This window comes from Trichosurus vulpecula, chromosome 1, assembly GCF_011100635.1.
Source record: "Trichosurus vulpecula isolate mTriVul1 chromosome 1, mTriVul1.pri, whole genome shotgun sequence".
Classification (NCBI taxonomy): domain Eukaryota; kingdom Metazoa; phylum Chordata; class Mammalia; order Diprotodontia; family Phalangeridae; genus Trichosurus; species Trichosurus vulpecula.
The window spans coordinates 67,458,774-67,484,190 of record NC_050573.1 but is presented as its reverse complement, the minus strand read 5'-3'; positions in this window follow the sequence as shown (position 1 = coordinate 67,484,190).

Sequence of the window (25,417 nt, the reverse complement as noted above, 5' to 3'; positions counted from 1 at the left end):
AATGGCCTCTCTGAAATGCCACAGTTGAACACAACGCTTGATATGTAGTCTGACCAAAGACACAGCAGGATATAATCTCCCCAGTCTGATTGCCCCATCACACTGTTGATTTATAATCTTAATTACTACTGATACTGTGGTCCACTGAGGCCTCCAGATCCTTTTCAAATTGATATTTAACTGTGACTCCCCTATTTTTTTTACTTGTAAAATTGATTTTCTGAACAAAAAAAAATAAGACTTTTCATCTATCCCTGTTACATTTCATCTTATTAGATACAGTCCAAAGTTCTAGTCTGTTGGGATCTTTTCAGCTCCTGACTAAGTTTGAAGTCAGCCAACCTATGTTGGTATTCTGGCTCTGATCATTATGCGATCATGGATGGGTGCATAGTAATAATAGTTAGCATTTTTATACTGTTTTAAGTTTTGCAAAGTGCTTTGCACATTATCTCATTTGAGCCTCATAATAACCCTGGGAATTAGGGGCTATTATATTATCTTCATTCTGTTTTTTTTCTTTTTTTTGTTTTTGTGGGGCAGCTAGATGAAGCAGTGGATAGAGCACTGGATTTGTAATCAGAACATCAATCTTCCTGAATTCAAATTTGGCCCCAGACACTTACTAGCTGTATGGCCCTGGGCAAGTCAATTAACCCTGTTTGTCTCAGTTTGCTTATCGGTAAAATGATCCAGAGAAGGAAATGACAAACCACTTCAATATCTTTGCCAAGAAAACCCCAAATGGGGCCATGAAGAATCTGAAACAACTCAATAACAAAAATTATCTCCATTTTACAGATGAGGAGACTGAGGCAGAAAAATTAAGTGATTTGCCCAGGATCACACAGCTGGTATCTGAGAAGGGTTTGAACTCGGGTCTTCCTTATGCCAAGTCCAGCTTCTTTGAGAATGATTTCTTCGTCTTTAAAATGGGGGTGATAGTATATGTATTAAGTACCTCACAGGTTTGTTGGGAGGACAGACACTTTGTAAATCTTAAAGGGCTATAGGCTTAGTATTATTGTTATTTTCATCTCCTGGGAAGAGAAAATTAGGATCTGTGATGGTCATACAGGTACTTCCTATAATCATTTGCGGCTGCTAAATCTAATTACTACTGACAAAGTGTCACAAACAGAGGACTCCCAAACCTTTTCTTTAAACACAAAGATCTGCTCACTCCTCCTCTCTCCCCTTCATTTCCTTTTACGAGAGAGAAAAATGACTCTGGAAAGAAGAGAAATTAAATTGGGGAGCATGATTAAAAATGATGCAACTGGAAGCTACCTTTCTCTTAAGACCTATATAAATCTTGCCATTTAACATCTTCCTCTGGGGTTTGCTAGTTACTATGGAAGCAACATTGACGCCTTTTTTGGGGGTAGAAGGGGTGAAGTGGGATGTCCAGCAGAAACCATTTCTAATTATCAGAATTCTGAGCCCAGGAAACATAAGAGAGATGACTGGGGATTCCCAAAGGAATGTTAATCTTTACTTCTTTCTTCCTCCTCGACTTTTGAGAATTCTGGGATCTCAGAGTTGGAAGGGACCCCAGAAGGCATCTGCCTCCAAGTACTTTTCACCCACTGGTCTAATTCTGTCTTCTGATGTCAAGAGAAATTGTTTTGTCTCCGCTTCCTCATGAGAGCTTCTCAGATATTGGTATCAATCAATCCAACCTTCTCTCCCCACTTCTGCCACCAAGGTTTCTTTTTTCTCTAAACTAAGCTTTCCTTATTCTTTCATCCAGTCCTCATGCCCTGATTTTGAGTCTCCCTGTATCACTCTCTCCTTTTACTGTGAGTTGCCCAATTTCGCCTTAAAAGATCAAATCCACTTTTTAGTAAACCAGTTCTTCCTTCTGTCCTTCTTCTCTTCTCTTCCTTCCTTCCTTCCTTCCTCCTTCCTTCCTTCCTTTCTTCCTTCCTTCCTTCCTTCCTTCCTTCCTTCCTTCCTTCCTTCCTTCCTTCCTTCCTTCCTTCCTTCCTTTCTTTCTTCCTTCCTTTCTTTCTTCCTTCTTTTCTTTCTTTCTTTCTTTCTTTCTTTCTTTCTTTCTTTCTTTCTTTCTTTCTTTCTTTCTTTCTTTCTTTCTTCCTTCCTTCCTTCCTTCCTTCCTTCCTTTCTTTCTTTCTTTCTTTCTTTCTTTTTCTCTCTCTCCCTCCCTTCCTACCTTCATCCATTCATTCCTTCTTCCTCTTTTTCCTTCCTTTCTTTCCTCCCTCCCTCTCTTCCTTCCTTTCCTCCATCCCTTCTTCTCTTCCTTTCTCCCTTCTTCACTCCCTCCTTTTCTTTCTCATAAGCAATTATTCTATTAGTATCGAGGATTCTGGTGAGGAAACTCCATCTACCAGTACAAGTGAAGAAGGACTTGTCCAGGATCACACAGTCAGTATAGGTCAGAGAAAGGATTTGAACCCGAATTTTCCTGACTCCAGAGCCAGCTCTCTACCTACTATTCCATGATGTCACTTTGGGATCCTTAGCATCATCAGTCTAGTCTTTGAAGATTTATAAATCATTTGCTTCATGACAAACCTGTGAGGTAGGTAGTATGATCATTATTATCCTCACCTTTTTAACATGACCTGAGATTTCATTGGTATAGGGAAATCCTAGTGCAGACTGGCACCTACTCTTAAATTTAGAGTCTTAGGGAGTTCCATGTGGCAATGAGAGGTTAGGTGACTTGTCCAAAGTCATATGGTCATTGTGCACCAGAGGCAAGATTTGAACTCCGAACTCAGACTCCGAGGCCAGCTCTTTCTCATTTACAGTATGTTATTCTCCTCCATTTAAATTCAGGTCCCGACTCCAAGTCCAGATCTCTTAGTCTAAGTGTTTGTGTACGCACATGCGTGTGTGTATGTGTGTGTGTGTGTGTGTGTGTGTGTGTGTGTGTGTGTGTGTGTGTGTGTGTGGGTTGGAGAAGTCTAGACAGGGAACCCTGAAAAGTATCTACAGACTTTTGTAGACAGCTAAGTCTATCTCCCTGAGTTCAAATCTGGCCTCAGGTACTTCTAGCTCTGTGACCCTGGGCAAGTCACCTAAACCTGTTTACCTCAGTTTCCTCATTTATAAAATGAGCTGGAGAAGGGAATGGCAAACTCATTCCAGTATCTTTGCCACGAAAACCCCAAATAGGGCCACAAAGAGTTGGACATAAGGGTCTCCCAAAAAGGGGTTAACTGGGTCCCAGTGTATAGAATTTATATCAGATAAAGCATAGCTATGTATTTCCTCCACAACATAAGAAATGCTTAACACACCAGATTCATAGGCGCAAATGAACAGATACTTAAAACATAAACCAACTTGATCGTGGGCCATGGGGTGGGTGGCCTTTGCCCTCTGTTAGGCAGCCTCCTTGGTCTTCATTGTGATTCATAGTCAAGAATTGGCTTTTTTGTGTGTGTGTGTGTCCTGGACCCCTTTGGCTGTCAATGTGGCAAAGTCTATGGATTCCTCAGAATAATATTTTTAAATGCACAAACTAAAATAAAAACAGGATTACAAAGGAAACCAATTGGATTAAAATTCAGTTATCAAAATATATTTTTTAAAAAGTTCACAGAAGCTAGGCAAAGAACTCTTTTTTCTAGGGCCAGTCTAATAGTAGGAGCTTGTGGCCTCTGACTCCATCCTCAGCCCAGGGCAGGATGAAACAGCCCTGCAAGTCACCTTAGTCACCAATGAAGTTGGGGACAAGCAATTGTGGTGGACATTAGGGGAGAAGCAATTCAGTTTCAGAAACCATTATGATGAGGTATCCCTCCTTACTTCAGTCATCTGAGGGAAACTGAGGCAACCAGAATTATTCCATAGTAATAATTAATTATTACTACTTAATTAATACTTCAACTTTCCCTCTGTGTGATTGGCTCCCATCTCTGTCTCTAGCTCTATCCTCTCCCCTTATCTCCAGACTCACAGCTCTACCTGGACCCACAGCTCAGCTCCACTTAGATGTTCCTCTGTCACCTCAAGCTCATCATGTACAGAGCCGAATTCATCTCCCCTCCCCCCACCCTGGTCTAGACTTTCCCCTTAATTGGTGGCAGGACTGTTGGAAAGTAGAAGCACCATCACTCCTCTTCCTTAGGCCACACCAGACCTCCTTGGAGTGATTTATTCTTCTCTCTTTCTCTCTCTCTCTCTCTCTCTCTCTCTCTCTCTCCACATTTGCCAAGTCCTGATAGTCATACTTTCTTAATATTCCTTCCATCTGCCTCCTTCTCTTCCCTCTTACTACCACAAGCCTAATTTAGGCCTATGTCACTTCTTTCCTAGAATACTACAACAGCCTCCTAACTGGTATTCCTGTTTCATGTCCCTTCCCTCTCCAATCCATGCTTCACATGGTTCCCAAAATAATCTTCCAGTGAACCTTGTGTGACCATATCACTCCCCACCTCAAAGACCCTCAGTGGATCCCTATTACCTCCATGATAACATGTAAATTCAGAATCTGGTTCTGCCCTATTTTACCTTATCTGTTCTAGCATTATCTTACAGAACTCTCTTCCCACATTCCCTATGCCAGATGCCTATGGATCTTTCCTTGTCTTCTCCAATCTGTTTTCATTCATGAAGCTCATCCTCTATGCTTGGAAAGCACTCTCACCTCTGCCTATCGAAATCCTTCTCCTTCTTTAAGGCCTAGCTCAGGTATCCTCTTGTGCATGAAGCCTTTCTCAATTCCCCTACCTGAAAGAGATCTCCTCTTGTAATTTTTCATAGCATTTTGGATCTCGAGTCTATCTTTCTTCTATTTTCCTCTGCATCATAGTTATTTGTGCACGTTATTAAATAGAAAGCTCCTTGAGGGCAGGCATTATATCTTTTTTTTTTTTTTTAATCTCCATCTCCCTAGTGCTGAGCACAGAGCCTCACCTAGAGCAAATGCTTCATGAAAGACTGTGGAATTGAATGAATAATCCCTCCAATTTCCAAAAATCTTTTCCATCCACTCTCTGCTCATCCTCATGAAATCTCTGTGAGGGAAGCAGGTATTACTATTATTGTAATATCACAATATGTATTGTGATCATCTCTTTTACATATGAGGAAACTGAAGATCAGATTGAGGAAGGGCCTGACTGGCTTTGGCTCACTCGGGAGGCAAACCCGGATCTTCTAACACAACAGCACGCAGCTCTTTCCATTATGTTGCTTCAAGTTCCTTGTCATTTACTAGCTGTGTTACCTTGGGGCAAGTCACTGCTTTTTTTTCTGGGCCTCATCTTCCCACATTTGAAACGAGAGCCCTTCATTAGATGGGTTCTAAGGGCTATTTCAACTCTGATTTTCTCCTATTCTATAAGTCAAAATCTATTCCCTCCCTCCTCCCCTTTCCTTTCCCTCAGGCTGTCCTTTCACTGACTCCTTTCCCCAATAAGAGAAACCTAGAAGACTTATTTGAACTAGGTGAGTATGTAGATTAGGGGTTCTTAAGCCTTTTTGTATCGAATCTCTTTGGTAGGCTGGTGAAGCCTATGGGTTCCTTTGCAGAGTAATGTTTTGAAATACACGGGATTACAAAGGAAATCAGTTATACTTAAATACAGGTATTTCTATGTATTTATGCAAAATGATAACTACATAGAAATTATAATTCATATATTATATATATATTTTTAAAACAGTTTTTAAAAAACCAAGTCCATAGACTCCAGATTAAGAGAAGGGGAGAGGAAAAGTCCTCATCCCTGGTGAACTCCTCTGTTAGTCCTCCCCCTAACCTCTCTCTCCAGTCTCATCTTTGCAGATTTTCTTACAAGTTCTCTGCCTCTGTCAAGCCAGGATCCTCCTGGTCCCCTTCCCTCCCTTCCCTCCCCTCTGTGGCATGTAGGCTTGTCTACGTGCAAGCACACACAGATTCACTCCTATCTTCAGCCCCTCCCTTTTCCACATCTGCCCAGCCTCTACCCATCCTTTTTGGGGGGGGCGGAGGCAAGGTGATCGGGGTTAAGTGACTTGTCCAAGGTCACATTCTAGTGCCCATCCTAGTGGGCAAGCTAATAAGCTAGTATGGGTCAAGTGTCTGAGGCCAGATTTGAACTCAGGTTCTCCTAACTACAGGGCCAGTGCTCTATTCACTGGGCCACCTAGCTGCCCCTCCACCCATCCTTTAAAGCCCTTAGGGGTTCAAAACTCCTCCTGCCCTTAGAGTCTGGACTCAGTACCATTCTTTTGGGAGTCTCCATTCAACCTTGGTCCCAATGGATCCATGAACATGAGTCTTGTCTCTGCCCAGCCTGGAGCTCTCCCAATGCAGGACGCATTGTAAGTGCTGTTAATACTGTTGAATTAAACTCAAGAGACTGGGAGTCGGGAGTTCTGGGTTCTAGGCCTGGTTCTGCCACTGATGTGATATGTAATCTTGGGCAAATCACTCTCCTCTCCCTGGGATTCATTTTCCTCCTTTGTAAAATAAAAGGACAAGACTAGGTGCTTTTTTGAAGGGCCTCCCATCTCTGACGTGCCATTTTGTTAGCTAAGGCAGCCGGGTGGTAGAGTGGATAGAGCATTGGGTCTGGGGTTAAGAAGACCTGAGTTCAAGTCCAGCCAGCCTCAGACATGTACTAGATGTGTGACCCTCAGCAGGTCATTTAACAGCTGTTTGCCTCAGTTTCCTCTTTGTAAAATTTGCATAATAATACCACCTACCTCCCAGGGTTACTGTGAGGATCCAATGAGAGGATAATTGTAGTACAGCGTCTGGCACATAGTAGGCCCAATATAAATGCTAGTTATATTATTACTTTGTATTCTGACATTCTACGTCCAGTTCTGAAATTTTTATGTTCTCAGACATCTCCTTTCTAGCTCTAACATATTTTGTTCTAAAGTTTCTTCTAGCTTGGGCATTCTATGTTCTAAGTCCTGCCTTCTGGTTCTTCTGATCTATGTTCTATATTTGGAAGTCTCTTTGGGGCTTACGGGCTGTCTTCTATCTTCCAGTAGCCTTCCAGCTCTGGCATTCTATATGTTCTGTTCCCCTCCTCTAACATTCTAGGTTCTAAAGTCCTTTCTAGCATTGATGTTCTGTTTTCTGTTCTCAAAGTCCATTCCAGCTCTGACATTCTACATTCCCAGATCCCTTCCAACTCTGACATTCAGACGGACTCTGGGAGTGATGTTCTCAGCTGACACCCTAAATTCTAAGGGCACTCTCAGCTCTGGTAGCCAATGTTCTGGGCTCTAAAATTGCTAGTTCTAGCTCTGATGCTCCATGCTCTAGATCTAAAGTCTCTTCTAACTCCGACATACTATGTACTTGTGTTCTAAGGGCCCTTCTGGCTTTTACGATCTCTGGTTCTATGATTTACAGATTGTAATTTTCATCAGTGAAAAGCCATGATTCTCATTAACATCCCCCCTAGGTCCCTGGGGAGCCAATTAAATCCTTTGTTTTACTGTTTTACTCCTAGGACCTAACAACCCAATGTTTACCTCTGGGGCCCCCAGCTCTTCGGGTTTCCCAGTGGATGGGGGCAGAGAGAGAAGATAGGAACCTCCAGGGAATGAGGTGGGGTTGGGCATTGGTGTCTAACCCCTTCTAGACCTGGCTTAGCTGGGGCAGGGAAGGTGTTTTGGAGGAAAGGGGTCTCTTAGGGGACCTTCAAACTGTTATCGACTTGGCCTCTGGGAGTGATGTACCTGGAGTTCACCAGAGGCCAGGGCACTGGGGAGAGGTCCATAGAAAGACACCGAAGCAGTCCTATACCCCGTCTCTGCGAAATTAGGGCTCTCAGAGTCTCCAGCAGTTGGGAGCACATTTCAGCGAGCCATCCACACTCTTCAACCCGCTGCCCCCTGGGTCAACCTGGGGCCGAGGGGCAGGACTCAGGTTGAGACAAGTCAACCAGCTTGCTCTATGACTTCAAGCCAATGATTTCCCTTCTCTAAGCTTCAGTTTCATTACTTGTAAAATGGGGATAATAAACACCTGGTCTACCAACCTTATAGGGCTGTTGTGGGGATCAAAGGAGATAATGGCTATGAAAATGTTTGGGGGAATCATAAAGTGTTAGAGTTTAACAGAATGCACAGAACAGGAGAGATTTAGCTTTCCACATCACCAAGACTAACCCACTAATTTTACAGGAAACTGAGCAGGGGAAGGACTTGCCCAAAGACAGGCAGTGGCAGAGTTAAGACCAGGGCTTAGCTCTTTGTGATTTTGTTTGGCTTGGCATTTTTTGTTCCCCCAGTTGGTGGTGAAGGGTTAAATCCCTGGGCCAGGGGTGGAGGTGAGGGATGGGGATGGGGAGGAGGGAGTGAAGGTTTTGGGGAACAGCTAGTACTTATTCGGGGCGAAGAATGACTCCTAACACCCCATCAGCATCATTGCTTTATCATGCTTCTTCCTTGGAAATTCTTCTTCCCCCTCACCTCTTCTGCCTCTGCTGGAGCACTGGTGCCCCTGAGGGGTTAACAAGTCAGGCAGCTGTGCCAGGCCCGCCCGTTGGCGAGAACGGGTTTGGCAGCACCACTCATCCATTCAGCCGATGCCAGGGCCCAGGCTGGCGGCTTGCCCGTTCCGGCTCTCTCTCCCACGAAGCCCGGCTATGCCCTGATTGCGGCTGCCCTGGCTCCACTCCCAGCCCGCCGGGCGGTGCCCGCCACCACACCAAATGTTTTCCTTTCTGGAGAACGGGCTGGAGAAGGCCAGGAGGCCCTGGCAAAGGGAGGGCACATCTGACCGCCTGCCAGGGAGATGGCAATAGCCTCCCATCAGCACCCTCATCCACAGTTGAAATCTCTCCCTGCCCCCACCCCATCTCATCCTTTCCAAGACACCAAATTCAGCTCCCCAGAATCCAGCTCTGGTCACATCTCAGCCCTCACATTCCATGGTTCTTTCACTGATAAAGTGCCATCTCCTCAGACTGGCATTTAAGGTCCTTTAGGATTTGGTCCTACCCTCCCTCATCAGCCACATCTCCCTCTAAACCTCCTACAACCCAAACAGGCCTCTCTATTCCCATCCAGACCAGGTTCATTTCTACTCCTGGGCTTTTGCTTTCATATTGTCTTCTCACCTGGAACACAATCTACACACACACACACACACACACACACACACACACGTGCGCGCACGCGTGTGCCTCAGTAACCCCAAGAATCCCCATCATCCTTGAAGGCTTCTAGGCGTGGGATCTGTTGTAAATTTATTATTTTTCAAAAAATATTTTGGTAATTGTATTTCAATAGGAATGATTTCCTTTGTAGCCGTATGCATTTTATATTTCGCATTTAAACATGATTCCAAGAAAGGGTCCATAGGCTTCATCAGACTGACTGACAAAGGGGTCCAGCAACCCCCCCAAAGTTCAGAAACCCTGCTCTAAGGCCTAAAGAGTCTGCTCTGACTGTCTCAATATACAAGGATCATTCTAATTCTCCTAACAGTATGCTGTAGTGGCAACTAAGCCTGATTCTGCCCTATTGCTTATAGCTGTCCACCTGGCGGCTCTCCTGGCCTTCATTATGGTCTCCAGAAACTCATCATCCTGCAGGATGACATCAGCTCTGAAACTCACACCTCCTCGGCATCCCCTGCCACTGGGGAGGGTGGAGGGTGGACATGGGAGAGCTCCTCCCAGATCCTCCATTTGATCAGGGAGCTCCCGGGGCATCTATCCCATTGCATCATTTCCCTGCTCTCCCGGACTCCTTCCTATCTCCCCCTCTAGCCCAGTGTCTTTTTATGTGTTATCTTAGACTGTAAGCTCTTCGAGGGCAGGGACTGTCATACTTTTCTTTCTACTCCCAGTACTTAGCACAATGCCTGGCAGAAAGAAGTTGGATGTGGCTTAAGACAGTATTCTGTCTGACTCTTACACATCATTTAAGCCTTTATACTGGCTGTCTCTTGAATATTCTCTTCCCCCCTCCATTTCTTAGAATCCATAGTTGACTTTGAGATTCAGCTTAAATCCCTCCTTCTAATGGGGGCCTTTCCTGGTCCCCCCCACAGCAGCTGCTAGAACCCTCCTCTCAAAGGTTACCCATCCATCTATTCCATATATATATTTTCAATCAACAAACATATCTTCTATGTTCCCACTTATTTATATGTTGTCTCCCCCATTAGAATGTAGTTCCTTGAGGACAGAGACTGTTTTTGCCTTTCTTTGTACCCTCAGCGCTTAGCACAATGCCTGGCAGATAGATGTTGGATTTGGTTTAAGACAGTATTCTGTCTAACTCGTACACCATCTCTGTACTGTTCTCTGTTACCTTTTTTCCCCTTGACCTTTGAGATATACATTCATAGCTACCTTTGGTCACTTTCCTCTCATTTGCTTCATGTACTTTCTAGGTTCTTCCATACGTTGATGTTTTAAAATTCATTAAAAATAGTACAAAAAAGAAATACAGGCTACCAAAACTCAGAGGAATTGTTCACATTCACTAGTAATCAGAGAAAGGCCACTGTCCCCTCATCAATCTTTGTCAGGGTCAGCTCAACTCTGACTGCTACAATTCGCTCTTCATTACTGAATGGCAGGAAGACCCTCCCCACCATATCACCAGGGATACCTTCATTCTCTCGCCTTCCCTCTTCACCTCCTGCCTGCAGCCAGGGCCTTCCAGAACCCATCCCAACTTGGCTTTGATGAAATAAGATTGCCGATTCTACTACTGCTTCCCACGTGATGGAAGACCACCACGCTCTCTCTAGTCCTTGCAGAACAGACACCCTAAGGACCCCTGGTCCTTGCCCTCTGAGCTCTCGTCGCACCCAATGTTTCTATCTGCCCTGTGACCAGACTGTTTTATGTGCTGTCTTCTCCTAGTCTGAGTGCGAGCTCCCTGAGACCATGAACTCTTGACCATTCTATTAGCATCCCCAGTGTGTAGAACAGGGCTTAGCACACAGTAAGTGCTTAATAAATGCTTTTTTCATCCATTCAAGCACTTAATAAATGCTTATTGGCTGAAAAATGAGAAGTTTGAACTAAATAATCCTGGGAGTTGAGTTGGGGGGAGGTGGAGCTTTCAAGGCAGCTAGAAGACACAGAGGATAGATCAATGCACCTGGAGTCAGAAAGAACTGAGTTCAAATCCAGCTTCGGATACTAGTTGTGTGACCCTGGACAAGTTAGCTAAAACCTCAGTTTCCTCAGCTGCAAAATTTGCATAATTAATAGCACCTGCCTTCCAGGGTTATTGTGAGGATCAAATAACATAATATTTATAGTGTTTAACATAGTACCTGACACATAGTCGGCACTTAATAAATGCTTGGTGCGTTCCCACTCTGCTGCCCAGTCTGAATCTCATGTCATCAACTCCTAAATTGCAAGTGCCTGGATTCCACTTACATATTAATCATTTGATATTATTGACAAATCGCTTCCTTGGGTGGGTGCTCAATTCCCAGCTAGCTGGCTGGTGGGTGGGTGGTACTACCTTCACCAGGTCTCAATCTGCTCTGTGGTGGCTTACCTGTGCGCTCGAGCACAGGCATGCCTGAGGAATTCTATGACCCGCCAACCTTAGAGCAGGTAGGATGGAATGACTTACAACTGGGTCTGGGTTCAAGTCTCAGCTCTCACACTTTACTAGTTGCCTAGGGTGACTTAGAGGAAACAATGCTGGACTCAGGGTAAGAAGAGCTGGGTTTGAATCCTGCTTCTGAACCTTCACACCTCTGTGCCAGTCCCAGGCTACTCATCTGTAAATCATGGCCAAGAATGTTTTCTCTGCCTACTTCACAAGTTTGCTTTAAGGAAAGTGCTTAATAAAAGCTAAAATTCTTAGAGGAACATGACTGATTATTCTTATCATTGTTCCAAAGGTTCTCACAGGCACCTCTAATTTATCAGCATGAGTAAAACCTGGTTTCCATTGCACTGAAACCAGTCAAGGACCCAACATGCCTCCTATTCGTACATCACTGGATCTGGAGTTAGAGGCCCTGAGTTCAAATCCTGCCTAGGCACTCAATGTCTGGTGTGACCTTGGACAAGTAATTTAACTTCTTTAGGCTGTGGTTTCCTCATTTGTAAGATGAAGTAGTCAGACAAGATGACCTCGAACATCTCCCCCAGCTCTAAATCTATGATCTTTTGGTATTAGACCAAACTTCAATCATGCCAACTGAGACTGGGATCATGATATTAGACCCCTGGTCCCAAGGCAGAACATGGTGTTTGGTATTTGGTTCTGGCCTGACAATGGTTCGAGTAACTTGGGTCTGCCAGGAGTTAGAACATGGTTTGGTGAGAGCCCTGCTAAAAACCTGGAATCCAGAGAGGTTCCACCCTCTGCCAGGTTGGGTTCTGGGTTTTCCAAAATTGTTCTCTTTATATCCCAGGGACAGATTGAATAGGTGCTGCCTGGGCATGCCCTCCCTGGGATTTTGCAACCCAGGGTGGCATTGGCATGCCATGGGCTCCACCCACCCTTCTACCATTTCTTGCAACCTTGACTTTTTAAAGGTGGGGAGGGTGAGAGAAGGAAACTTTGAGTTGGTCCTGCCAGCATGGGAGCCCATTCTGTTAAAATTGGTCCAGGGAGATCCCCCTTGGGCATGAGCCAGGTTATGCATTATGGAGGAGAAGAGCTGTCAAATAAATATTTCTTGCTCACAAATACAATAGTAATTTTGTGGAGGCTGAGGGATTATGGGAGTAGACGTCAGAAGACAGAGGTGTATTCATTGTGAGGTCAGCCTATTGCCAGATTCCACATAAAGGGATGTTCTTCTCGCCGTATGTTTTGCAGATGAGTTGGGATTGTGGTTCAATGAGGAGCATGGGAGCTCAGTGAGTGAGGGATGGGGGCCTCAGTGAGGAGGATAAGGGCCCCTTAAAGGGAATGAAGATTCAGTGAAGAGGATGGGGGCTCAATGAAGGGATGGGGGCCCAGAGAGGATGATAAGGGCCCCTTGAAGGGAATGGATGTAAAGCTACCTGCAGTAATGAGGGACAGAAGCAGAAGCCAGAGGTGCTAGGGAAAGAGAAATTTCTTTGCACTTGCTGTTCCCCATGCCTGGAATGCTTTTCTACCTCTTGGTTTACTCGACTTCCTCCAAATTTAGGCCAGTCCTGTCTGACTCTTTGTGACCTCATGTGGAGTTTTCTTGGCAGAGATACCAGAGTGATTTGCCATTTCCTTCTCCAGCATTTTGCAGATGAGGAAACCGAGGCAAGCAAGGTTAAGTGGCTTGCCCATGGTCGCACAGCTAGTAAGCATCTTCCTGACTCCAGGCCCGGTGACTATCCACTGCCCACCCCAGCACATAGTAATGAGTGTTTAGTAAATGCTTGTTGACCTATCCCAGGGGTGCCAAGTTGTGTAGCCCAGGATGCTGGTACTGTTTTCCTGGAAAGGGTTGAGCAGTCATGAGAGGAACGACAGAGGGAAGGCTGCAGAGCCGTAGTGCACAAGAAGGCCTTGTTTTGCCTGGAGAATTCTGGGAGGCCAAGGCTTTTCAAGTCTGCCTCACCTGAGGCTTCTACTGGACAGTTCCTGATGCCCCTTCACACTTGATTGTTCAGGACAACGGGAAGGACCCAGGACTGGAGATGGGAAGACTTGGGGTTCTCGTTCTCCCTTAGTTGCTCTAAAACCTTGGACAATTCAGTTCAATCAGCACTTATTAAACACCTCCTGTGTGCCAGATTGTGGATGGAGAGGTGTAAACAAATTACTATGTGAGACTAGGTGGTGGGGGAAGGTCATTCCCAACCAGAGCCAGGGAATCAGGGAGGACTTCTAAAGGAAGCAACATCATTTTCTCTCTCTGGGCCTTAGTTTCCCCACCGGTAAAAAAATAGGATCCTAGAATTTGAACTCAAAGGACGCTTAGAGGCTATCTAGTTCAACTTCCTCATTTGTGCAAGTGAGGACATAGGCTGAGAAAAGTGAAGTGACTTGGTCAGAGTCGCCCAGCTAGGAAGGATCCAAGTCCTTTGAACCTCCTGGCTGTGTCGTGCGTTGTGCTGCCTCACACTTGAGCAGGTTAGTCTCAGACAGTCTCTCAGGCACCTTCCAGCTCTGATGTTCTATTTTCTAAGGTCTCTTCCAGCCTTGAACTTCCATGATTAAACACATTTCTGCCGTAGCTAATGAGAAGGCGCTAAGGGTGTTTAAGTTTAGGAGGCAAGCAACCAGCGTTTCTATTTCTCTATTGGAGCCTAGCACTGGGTCCATCGCATAGGAGCAATTCAAGTTAACAAACATTAAGCGCCTACTACAAGTAACATACCAACCTCGTGGGGGATTGGGGATGAAAAGATAAGTAAGACAGATCCAGCACTCAAGGAAGTTATAAACTAATGGGGGTGGGGGAGAAGGCAAAGACACAAAGGAGGCTGAGATAAGGACAAAGGAGAAGAGATCCAGGCCAAGTGCTCTGAGGATTTTGAGGAGAGATCACTTTCGCTTGGGGATGGGGGAGGGAGAGTCAGGGAAGACTTAATCCTCTGTCCCTTTTGCTGGTTCCTCAGCTTCCTCCCATCCATTAAACATGGGGGCTCCCCTAAGGTTCTGTCTTTGCCCTCCCTTTTCTGAGGTCTCCACGCTCTTTTCCCTTGTTGATTGCCCATTCTCGGGCTTTGATGATCACGTCTCTGCAGATGCCTCCCCCAATCTGCAGCCCTCTCCCCAAACGTCTCCTATGTGCTCCAATCTCACTTTTCCCCAACTGCCTGCTGTGCATCTCCAGTCCAGCTTGCTGGCACCTTCAACTCAACTTGTCTAAAACGGAACCCATTATCTCTCCTCACTCAAGCTGCCCCTCCCCCCAGCTTCTCTATTTCTGTTAATGGCACTGACATCCTCCCAGCCTCCCAGGCTCCTAACCTTGGAGTTATCTTTGACTCCTCTCCCTCACCGCACAAATCCAATTAGTTGCCAAGTCCTGTCATTTTTACCTCTGCAATATCTCTTACAGCCAGCCCCTCCTCTCTATTCTCTCTGCAGCCACACTAGTTCAGGATCTCTTTGCCTAGATTATTATGAAGAGCCTCCAAACGTGCTTTCCTGCCCCCAGTCTCTTTTCTTTCCAAGCCATCTTCCCCATTTCTTGACCAAGAGATATTTCCAGGACACAACTAGGACCCACTCCTTGGCTCAAACATTGTCAGTGGCTCCCCAGTGCCTACTAAATAAAGCATGAACCCCTCACTTTGGAATTCAAGATATTTTTGCTATCTGGCTCACCCTTACCTTTCTAGCCTTATCTCTTCTTACTCCCTGCTCAGGTTTTCTACATTCCAATCAAACTTTGTCTCCTATTTTGTCCCTATTCTTGTCCAGATTTCTTGTATCTTCTTGCCTTTGCTCATATTGACCACTGACTCCCCATGCCTGAGATGTACTCAACTTTTCTTCTCCATCTCCATAAATCCTTCGATGCCCAATTCAGATGCCATCTCCACCATGACAAGTTCCTTAAAATCTGCCCTCCCTTCCCCTGGACGTAATGCTCTCCCATTCCTCAACTTTCCCATAGCACTTTGGACCTTTCACTGTACTTACCTCACTCTCACTTGTATCATAGTTATTTGTCTACTTCTCCTTCCTCATCCTCTCCCCCCTTCCATGGTAAGCTCCCTGAGGTCAGTACTCCTGTTGTATTAATTTCTGTAACTCCAGCTCTAGCTCGATGTCTTGCCCCTTACGAGCACTTAACAAACGCTTGTTGAATTGCATCGGAGTTGAACCTTGAAGGAAAGAGCATCAGCAGACAGAGATGAGGGTTGGGGATAGGGAGGGGAGGGGAATCTGTTCCAGGCACAGAGGAATAGCATGAGCAAAGGCACAGAGGGTGGAGAGGAGAGGATGAGAGGATAGAGGCAGAGTAGAGTTCAGCTGGACTGTGAAATGTGCAAAAGGGAGTGGGGAGTGGTGTGAGATAAAGCTGGACAGATAGGTTGGACAGAGCCAGGCTGTAGAAAGCATTCAGTGCTAGGGTCAGGGATATTGTTATCGCTATCTATCTCTCTGGCCCTATATCTCCTCTATCTATCCACATATACACATATGTATATGTATATATGGTTTTATATATACAAGCATGTGATATGTATTGTGACACATATGTTGTCCCTCATTATCTGAAGAGGACCAAAATGACATCACTATGTTGGGGTTGAGGTGCAATGTGTAGACTGTGGCTGATCAGACCAATATGAGCTGGGAAGGCTCTACCACGGGTTGGGCACAAATAGTCCATTATACATACACACACAGAGACACACACATATACGCCCACATATGTGTGTATATATATGACTATATATAGAGTCCTACAATCCATGTGGTTTTCGAGAAGGGTGATGACATAGCAAAAACTAACATTTAGAGGTTTAAAAACTGCTTTCCTTACAACAGCCCTATGAGGTTGATAGTGAATGAAGTATCGCTCCCTCCCCGCCCCCCACCATTATTTCAGAGGAGGAACCTGAGGATAAATCACGATGTCCAAGTTATGGTCAGATAGCTAGTAATTGTTGTCGTAGAGGTAATTCAAACCCGGGTCTCATGAATCTAAAACCCAGCTTGCTTCCACAGTACTGATTGACCTCTCCAGCAGTTTGTATGGGATGGAGAGACTGGACGGAGGAGGGAGACAAGGCAGCAGGCTAGCGTGCTATTTGAGGCAAGAAGAGATGAAAGACTTCAGTGTAGGGGGAGGGGGAGGTGCAGGGGGAGTGGAGGACGGGCCAGATACAAGAACTCTTGCAGACTTAGGAATGACAGGACTTGGCCACTGATTGGATGTGAAGAAGGGGGGAGGAGGTCAGTTCTAGCCCCTAGCCCAGGGTGACTGTGAACTTGGACTAGCCTTTCCCTTATCTCTGGCTCTCAGTTTCTCTCATCTGCAGAATAAAAGGGCTGAATAGGAGGTTTCAAAGGCATCTTCCAGGTGGTGGGATCCCAGGCTTGCAGCCCCACGCTGGGCACTGTGTGCTACCATGCCCTCCTCTCCAGGGCTCAAGGCTGGCTGCATCTGTGGGTAGCCTTAGCTCACACCCCTTCCCCCTTGCTGGAATCCCCTCCCCCTTGTCTCTGTGGGTCTGAGGGAGAGATGCTGGCCCAGGGCCAGAAGGAATCACTGCAGAGGAAGGGGGAGGGGACTCCCCCATCCCCCTTGGCCCAGCGCTCCCCCCTCCCCCTCCTCACTGCTGCAGCATTCGGTGCGCAGGGGCAGGGCGTGGGGCTTGGAGCCGATCGATGGCTGGAGGGGGGGAGTCGAGGGGGGGAGCTGCTGACTCTGCAGAAAGCTGGGCTCAGCCTGTCGCCGGGAATGCAGCGACTGCTCATGGTTATTAATCTCTCACCATGGCCTGTGAAGTGTAGGGATGTGTGTGTGTGTGTGTGTGTGTATGTTCATGTGTGTATCTGGGTGTATGCATGTATATATTGGGGGGGGTTGTGTGAATGTGTAGCTGCTGGATGTATGTGAATGTACATCCATGTTCCCATATGTAGCTCTTTCTCTGTGTGTGTGTGTATGTGTATGTGTGTGTGAGATTTGTACACGCATGGTATCAGTGTATACATGCTCCCCATTGAGGTCGCCTGGTGGGCACAGTAAAGTTCCCTGGGCCAGAAGCTCTGGACCTGAGAATATCATCACAGAGACCTAGAATGTCAGAGCTAGACGGCCCTGTAGAACCCAGAACCCAGAAGGTCCTATGTAGTAGGGGCCTTGGAGTAGACGACAGAACATGAGAGTCCCAGAATCTCTGAGGGGGGCAACGTATCCCACTTTGGGGCAGCTCTCCTTATTGGGAAGGTTTTCCTTCTAGTGAATAGAATTGAGCCCCCTGGAACTTCTCCCCATTCACTCTGCCCTCTGAGGCCAAGCAGAGAACATGTCTAATCTGGCTTCCTTCAAGACACTTGTATCCCACCTCTTGCTAGTGCCTTTTCTCTCAGAGGCCCTCCCGTTTACATCTTACATGTCTTGTATATACAAAGCTGTTTGCACGTAGTCTCCTCCATTAGAATGAGACCTCGTTGAGGCAGGGAATCAGGTTTTGGCCTTTTTTTTTTTGTCACCTCAGTACTCAGCACAATGACCCACTCATGGTGAGCCCTTGGAAGTCCTTCCAATACTCTACTGCAGGCTAAGCATCCTTAGCTCAGTCAGTCCACCCATATATGGCTTGCTCTCCAGTCTTTTCTCCATCCTGGTCAGCCTCAGGACAGGTTCCGCTTTGTCAATATCCTTAAATGAGGCACCAAGAACTGAAGACAATGCTCCAAATGGGGTCTGACCAGAGGCTAGCATTTCCTTTCTCTGTTCTGGATGCTATGACTCTCTTAAAAGAGTCTGCCATCCCATGAAGCTTTGTGACTGGCAGTCACTGTTGATTTACACCAAGCTTGCCGACCACTAAAGTCCCTAAATCCTTATTGACAAAAACTGTGATCCTCCCTGCCCTGTATTTGGGGAACCTGAGGGTGGGACTTTAAATTTATCCCTGTAGAAGAGGTTTAGGAGAGGTTAGTTGACTTGCTCATAGTCATACATCTCCCAGGTATTGCACTGAGTGCTCTAAGCAAGCCTGGGTCCCTGGCCTTGAGGAGACCCCAGTGCAACATGGGAGATAAGACACAGGACAAAATGTGGTCATCACCTAACGGGTGTCCTAACAGAGTGCTCTCCTGGCTTGGAAGAGGGAGATATCACTTCCACTGTGTGTGGTAGCAGGGGGAGAAAAGGGGAAAGGTGGCATCCGGGTAGACTTCCTGGAGTCCTTAATATTTGAGCTCAGCCCAGCTGATTGATACCGGGACCTTCCCCCTCCCCAAAACATCCAGGGCTCAGGGAAAGCCAAGCAAAATTCACAGTGCTATGCAGGTTACCCCACACATCTTCTGTCTGACAAAGTTCAAGGTCTTACGTTCTAAGATGTGTATATATCTCACAGTCCTTTTAGTTTTAACGTTCTGTTCAAACCAATTTAATCCAAACTGATCCAATAAGCATTTACCGAGGGCCCATTCCATAAGGCACTGAGTTAGGTGCCAGGGTTACAAAAACCAAACTAAACACAGCCCCTGCCCCCACAGAGTGTGCATTTGGCTGGAGGAGATGACATAAATATTTGCCATTTGAGGAGGGAAAGAACTGTTGGTCACAGTTTAAAAGGATCAAGAAAAGCTTCCTGTAGGAGGTGGCCCATGGGCTGAGCTTTGAATGCAGCTAGGTATTTTTCAAGGGGAGGTAGGAGGGAGAATATTCCCAGGGGGTAGGGGGCAGCCTGTGCAAATATGGGAGAGGGAATGCCATGTATGGGAACAGAAAGAGGCCCATTTGGATGGAACGTAGAGGGCAGGGAAGGGAATGACGTGAAAGAAGCCTGGCAAGGTAGGCTGGGGTCAGGTTTTAAATGCCAGTCTGGAGAGTAATAGGGAGCCCCTAGAGCATTGTAATTGGGGGGTAGCATGCGTAGACCTGTGGTTTAGGAGGGTTACTCAGCCCCTCTATGCCAGCCAAGGAGGACCAGGTACACCTATATCCAGATCCTTCCAACTCAGGCCCAGGGGGTCACATCTGTGATGCTTCATTCCTAGGTATGGACTCAGCTTTGTTTTGGGGACCTTGGTAGCCTGTTGGGGCTCGCCCTGAACACCCAGGATCCAATGTCCTCTTGGGAACAGCCCAGCATCCACACAGGAGAACCTGGGAGGACATACTTTAGGGGATGCCAGTCTGGCACCACTCCTGGCCGTAGGGCTCTGAAGGCACCGAGGTCCTCCCAAGAACCCTATCTTCCCTCGTAATCTGCCCCAGCTCCCAGGCTCCCAGAGAATCCCCTGCCTCTAATCAACTTGGATATGCACCCAGATCTGTATACATCTTGAGAATCTGCAGTCCACTTTTAAACCCTCATGCCTTTCAGCCTTTTCTACTTACAATAATAACAACTAGCATTTACACAGGGCTTTAAGTTTTGCAAAGTGCTTTACAAATATTATCTCAGTTGATTCCTCACAATAGTCCTGGAAGGTGCTATTATTATCCCTGTTTTCCAGAAGGAAAAGGGAGACAGCAGAAGATAAGTGACCTACCCGTAGTCATGCCTGAGGACCACATTTGAATTCAGGTCTTCCTGACTCCAGGCCCAGCACTCTGTCCGCTGTGCTACTGACCTGCTTCCCTATTCGTTTTCTCTTTGGAGCCTCAAGAGATGGAGGGCAGTGGGACATAGGAGAACACAGATGGGTGGAGGAGTTATTGTTAGGGGCTCTAATCTTAGTCCTACTACTAATCAACTGTGCGATCTTAAGCAATTCACTTCTCCTAAGCACCTGAATTATCCCATCTGGAAAATAGCTATAGGTGGGTAGAATGAACTAAAAGTTTATGTAATCTCATTTCAGATCGGATATTCTATGTCCTAAACCACTTCCAGCTCTGACAGTCTAGACATTCAATCTTGTCATTTCTACCTCTTCTGCATCTATAACCTCCTCTCGACTCCCAGGACAACCACCCAAGTTCAGGCCCTCATCATCACTTGCCTAGACTATCATAACAGCTTCCTAATTGGCCTCCCTGCCTCAGGTCTTCCCCTCTCTCATCTATCTCCATACAGCTACAAAGCTGATTTTTTTTTTAAAAAAGGGCGAGTCTGACCATGTCACTCCCTTACTCAGTAAATACCAATGGCTCCCTGTTACCTCCAAGATCCAATGTAAACTTCTCTGTTTGGAATTTTTAAAAGCCTTCCAAAACCTGGCCCCAACCTACCTTTCTAGCTTTATTGCACAAATCTCTGCTTCATCTACCCTGTGGTCCCCTCAACCTGGCCTTTCTGCGTTCTTCATATGAACACGTGTTCCTTCAAGGCTTGGCCACTTTCTACATGAAGTCTTTCTGTTTTCCCCTAGCTGCTGGTGACCCCTATCACCTTGTACTTTTGTTTTGTATCTACCTACATATGTGTTTCTCCCTAGTAGTCCCAAGCTCCTTGAGGGCAGGGATATTTAAGATTTTTGTTTTGTATCCCTAGCGCCTGGAACAGTAAGTGCTTATAAATACCTGTCAATCAATTAGTCTATGTCCTAAGGCTCCTGCCAGGTCTCGCACTCTATATTTTAAGGTCCCTTTCATTTCTGATATTAGTTACTTAGTGCCAACATTCTATTTTTTTTTTAAAGCATCCTGGGCTATCACTAGCCATCTTGACCTTTGTCTTGCCCCTGGACTTCAATGATTCCTTAGGAGAGAGTGAGGCCGATGACTTTGCAAAGCTCTGCTCCACTCCAATTCAGCCACAGCTCAAGACATCACCTTCCTGATGTCACTGGTCTTCTTTGAGAATGAAGGGCAAACAACAATCCTGTTTTAAGGTCCTTTCTGGCTGAAATATTCTATGTTCTAAGGTTTCCTCATACTCTGGCATTCTGTGTTCGATTGCCCTTTCAAGGTCTTACGTTCTAAGATGTGTATATATCTCACAGTCCTTTAAGTTTTAACGTTCTGTATTCTAAGGACATTTACTTCTCTGGCATTCTGTTTTAAGGTCCCTTTCAATTCAAACATTTTCTTTTCTGTGTTCCAAGATTTCTTCTGCTCTGTCATTTTGAGTTCTATGTTCTAAGGTTCCTTCTAGTTCTGACATTCTTTATTCTCTGCTCTATGGTCTCTTCAGATTCTGATACCACAGAATTTCAGAATTGGAAGGAACTTCAGAGGTCAACCAGTACAACCCATAATGGAAGAACTGATATCACAGTCATATGAAAAAAATATTCTAAATCACTATTGATTAGAGAAATGCAAATCAAAACAACTCTGAGATACTACCTCACACCTATCAGTTTGGCTAATAGGACAGAAAAAGAAACTGATAATGGATGAAAGGAAAAAGAAGATGTGGGAAAATTGGAACAATAATGCATTGTTGGTGGAGTTGTGAACTGATCTAACCATTCTGGAGAACAATTTGGAACTATGTCCAAAGGACTATAAAACTGTGAATATTCTTTGATCCAGCAATACCACTACTAGGTCTTTATCCCATAAAAAGGGGAAAAGACTCACATGTACAAAAATATTTATAGCAGCTCTTTTTGTGGTGGCAAAGAATTGGAAATTGAGGGGATGCCCATCAACTGGGGAATGTCTGAACAAGGTGTGGCATATAGATATAATGGAATATTATTGTTCCATAAGAAATGATGAGCAGGTGGACTTCAGAAAAACCTGGAAGGACTTACATGAACTGATACTGAGTGAAATGAACAGAACCAGGAAAACATTGTATACAGTAACAGCAACACTGTTGAATGAGCAACTATAATAGATTTAGCTCTTCTCAGCAATATGAAGATCAAAGACAATTCCAAAAGACTCATGGTGGAAAATTCTATCCACATCCAGAGAAAGAACTATGGAGTCTGAATGCAGATTGAAGCAAACTATTTTCACTATTTTTTGTTTTTTTTTTTCTTTCTCGTGGTTTTTCCCTTTTGTTCTGATTCTTCTTTCATAACATGACTAATGTGGAAATATGTTTAACATGATTGTACATGTATAACCTATATCGGATTGCTTACTGTTTTGGGGAGGTGGGGAGGAAGAAAAATTTGGAACTCAAAATCATATAAAAATGAACGTTGAAAACTATCTTTACATGTAATTGGAAAAAATAAAATACTATTAAGTGGGAAAACAGAGAAAATGAAACATTGACCTACAGTCCTCCATTCTCCCTTTCTCTGGCACTTCTCTCTTTCACTATGACCTCTTATACATCACTGACAATGGTTTAGCACTCACATCTTTAACTTCTTTCAGTCCCCCAAGAGCGGATGACTTGATCTATGCCATGTGACTTAAAATCATCATTGGCAGCTAGGTGCTCTCTTGATCATTGCCCTACTTATGTTGGGTGTCAGTTCCCTTTTAGCCATTTTTGTTCTGTTTTGCCAATCCAAAAGTCGTTATTGGCTCAAAAAAAGCAACATAATTAAGCAGTTGTGGTTTTTTCTCTTTGTAAGTCATCATGGTGCCACTTATCCTGGGCAGTGGCCCTTTCATTTCTTTGATCTTCCTCTTTCCCTCAAGATAGCCATCCCTACCCCCAAACTACCAGCCTTTTTGTTTTTGTTGTCCTTAGCTTTCCTCCCCAATCTTAGCCCATTCTGAGCTTTAGCACTCAACACTGTCCTTACAGTCCCAAAGCATGCTTTTGCCTTCAAAGCTTTGCCCTTGTTCCTATCTTCTGTAGATCTCTTTTAAATATCTAACTTACTTTCAGGGATTTTGTTTGCTTGACTATGCATATTTGTTACAAGGGTTTGGGATTTCTTTCTTTTTTTTTTTTCCAATGGGGGAAGTGGGAGAGAGAAAAAATAGATTTTTGTTAACTGAAAAAAAATTGAATTAAAATATTTAGGTCGATGAGTTCTCTGTGCATTCCAAGGGTCTTCCCAACTCTGACCTTCTTTTCACACACTAGGCCCTTCCTCTAGAGACTAGGAAACTCAGGGCTGGGAACTCAGAGGTTCGAGGCAATGACTTGTTGAGTGAATCTATTTCTTTTCTGTAGGTTTAGTGGTATTCCCCAGTAAATAAAAATCTGGAGCGATGGTTTCTGCTTGGCTTTTGATCTCTGACCTCTGTTAAAGGTTCAAAGCCAAGGCAAGGGGGCATGCAAGTCACATTGTTCTGGGCTCCAGAGATAATGTATATAATTATAATAATCATCCCTTATAGGTGTATTTAAAACAACCTTCCTTGGAGGTAGTTAGAATAAGGATTACAGAGGAGTAAAACCGAGGTCCAAACATTGGAAATGGCTTTCCCAGTCATATATCAAGTTAGTGGCAGAATTGTGTCCAGAGCGCAGGTGCCCTGACTCCTTGCTCAGGTCTCATCCAACTCCACCAGACCAAGGCTGTAGGACTCTGAAGTCTTCTGGTGAAAATAGATCTCAAGGTCCCAAGGAGCCAGCAGCTCTGCAAGAGAGAGTTTGAATCCCTCCGTCGTCCAATCTTTTTTTTTTTTTTGACCTTTTGGGACCACAAACTGCCTAAGTTCAGAGATGCTTTTCACCAGGTTCCCAGGGGAATGGATTTCTCAGCCCAGTTGAAGGTGGTGGAGGGCCACTCACTTCACTGAAACCACAGGTTGAACTTCACCTACAACAAACACAATGATCCAAATTCCAATAGCACTTCCGGGTTTACAAAGTGCTCCTCTCCCAATAGTCTGTGAGCTAGATAATCTCAGAGGAAGAAACTCTGAGAGTATGTTACACAGCTGATTGGTAGCATTGTTTCCGAGGCTGAAGCTGCCCTGTAAGGTAAGGTAGAGCTCAGCAACCAGAGAGGAATAGGAAGGATCCTGGTACCGTTGACAACAGCAGAATATCAGGAGCAGGTGTGGAAGGGGATGGGTTGGTGGGGTGTGGAGCTGTAAGTTATTGGAAACTTGTTTTTAACCTTTTGTGTCCATGGGGTTCTGGACTACACTGAAACCTGGTGAAGCCCATAGACTCCTCAGAAACCTATTTTCAAATGAACATAGGATCACAATGGAAACCAATCCTATTGAACTATAGTTATCAAAACAAAACAAACAAAAAAGCCTTCATGTACCCCAGGCTAAGAACTCCTTGGGGAGAACCTCACCCTTTATAGAGTGCTCTCCAGGGAGAGGAAAGTCAGTCCTAGATTCTTATAACCATAAATAGACCTTTGAGACAATCAGGTTCAGACTTTTCATTTTGCTGAGGGGGAAACTGAGACCCACGACAAGGGAGAATGACTTGTCCAAAGCCATATGGTAAATTAGTCTAATCAATAGGACTAAAACCTTGGCTCCTTATACAGGGCTCTTTCTGCTGTACCTTACTGGCAAGAGGGAGAGCAAAACTTTCTTGTAGAAGGAAGGGCCCTCAGTCTCCAGAGCATTCATTCTACACACCTCTGCCCTCATCTCTCACCCCCTCCTAGACAGTAGGAGGCCAGGATGATGAAGTCTAGGTGCCCCTGAGGAGGGGAGGGGAACCATGGAGAAGGCAGGAACCTGAGTCTGATACTAAAGGTGGAATGGTAACCGCAGGAAGTCAGTTATAAAGCAGAGTGATACGTTGGCTCCTTTAATTTCCGGCCACGGCAGCCGGGTTATGTAAAGGCAGGCAAGCAGGCAGGCGGGGGAGGGAGGGAGAGTGGGCAAGAATTGGCAGTGCCCATCCTAAGAGAGGGCCATTCAGAGGGGATGACTGGGATGGCCACAGCTTCAGGCTGAATTCAGTGGGGAAGAGGGGAGAGAAGCAGAGAGGCTATGTGTGTGCATGGGGGCAGGGGGAGTTCTCTACCAGGCCACAGGACAGATGCTCAGATTACCCTTCCCCCCCTTCCCCAACATAGAAACAGGACAGAAGAGCTGTAAATAATCCAAACCTGATATGCCTTGCCCTTGGCA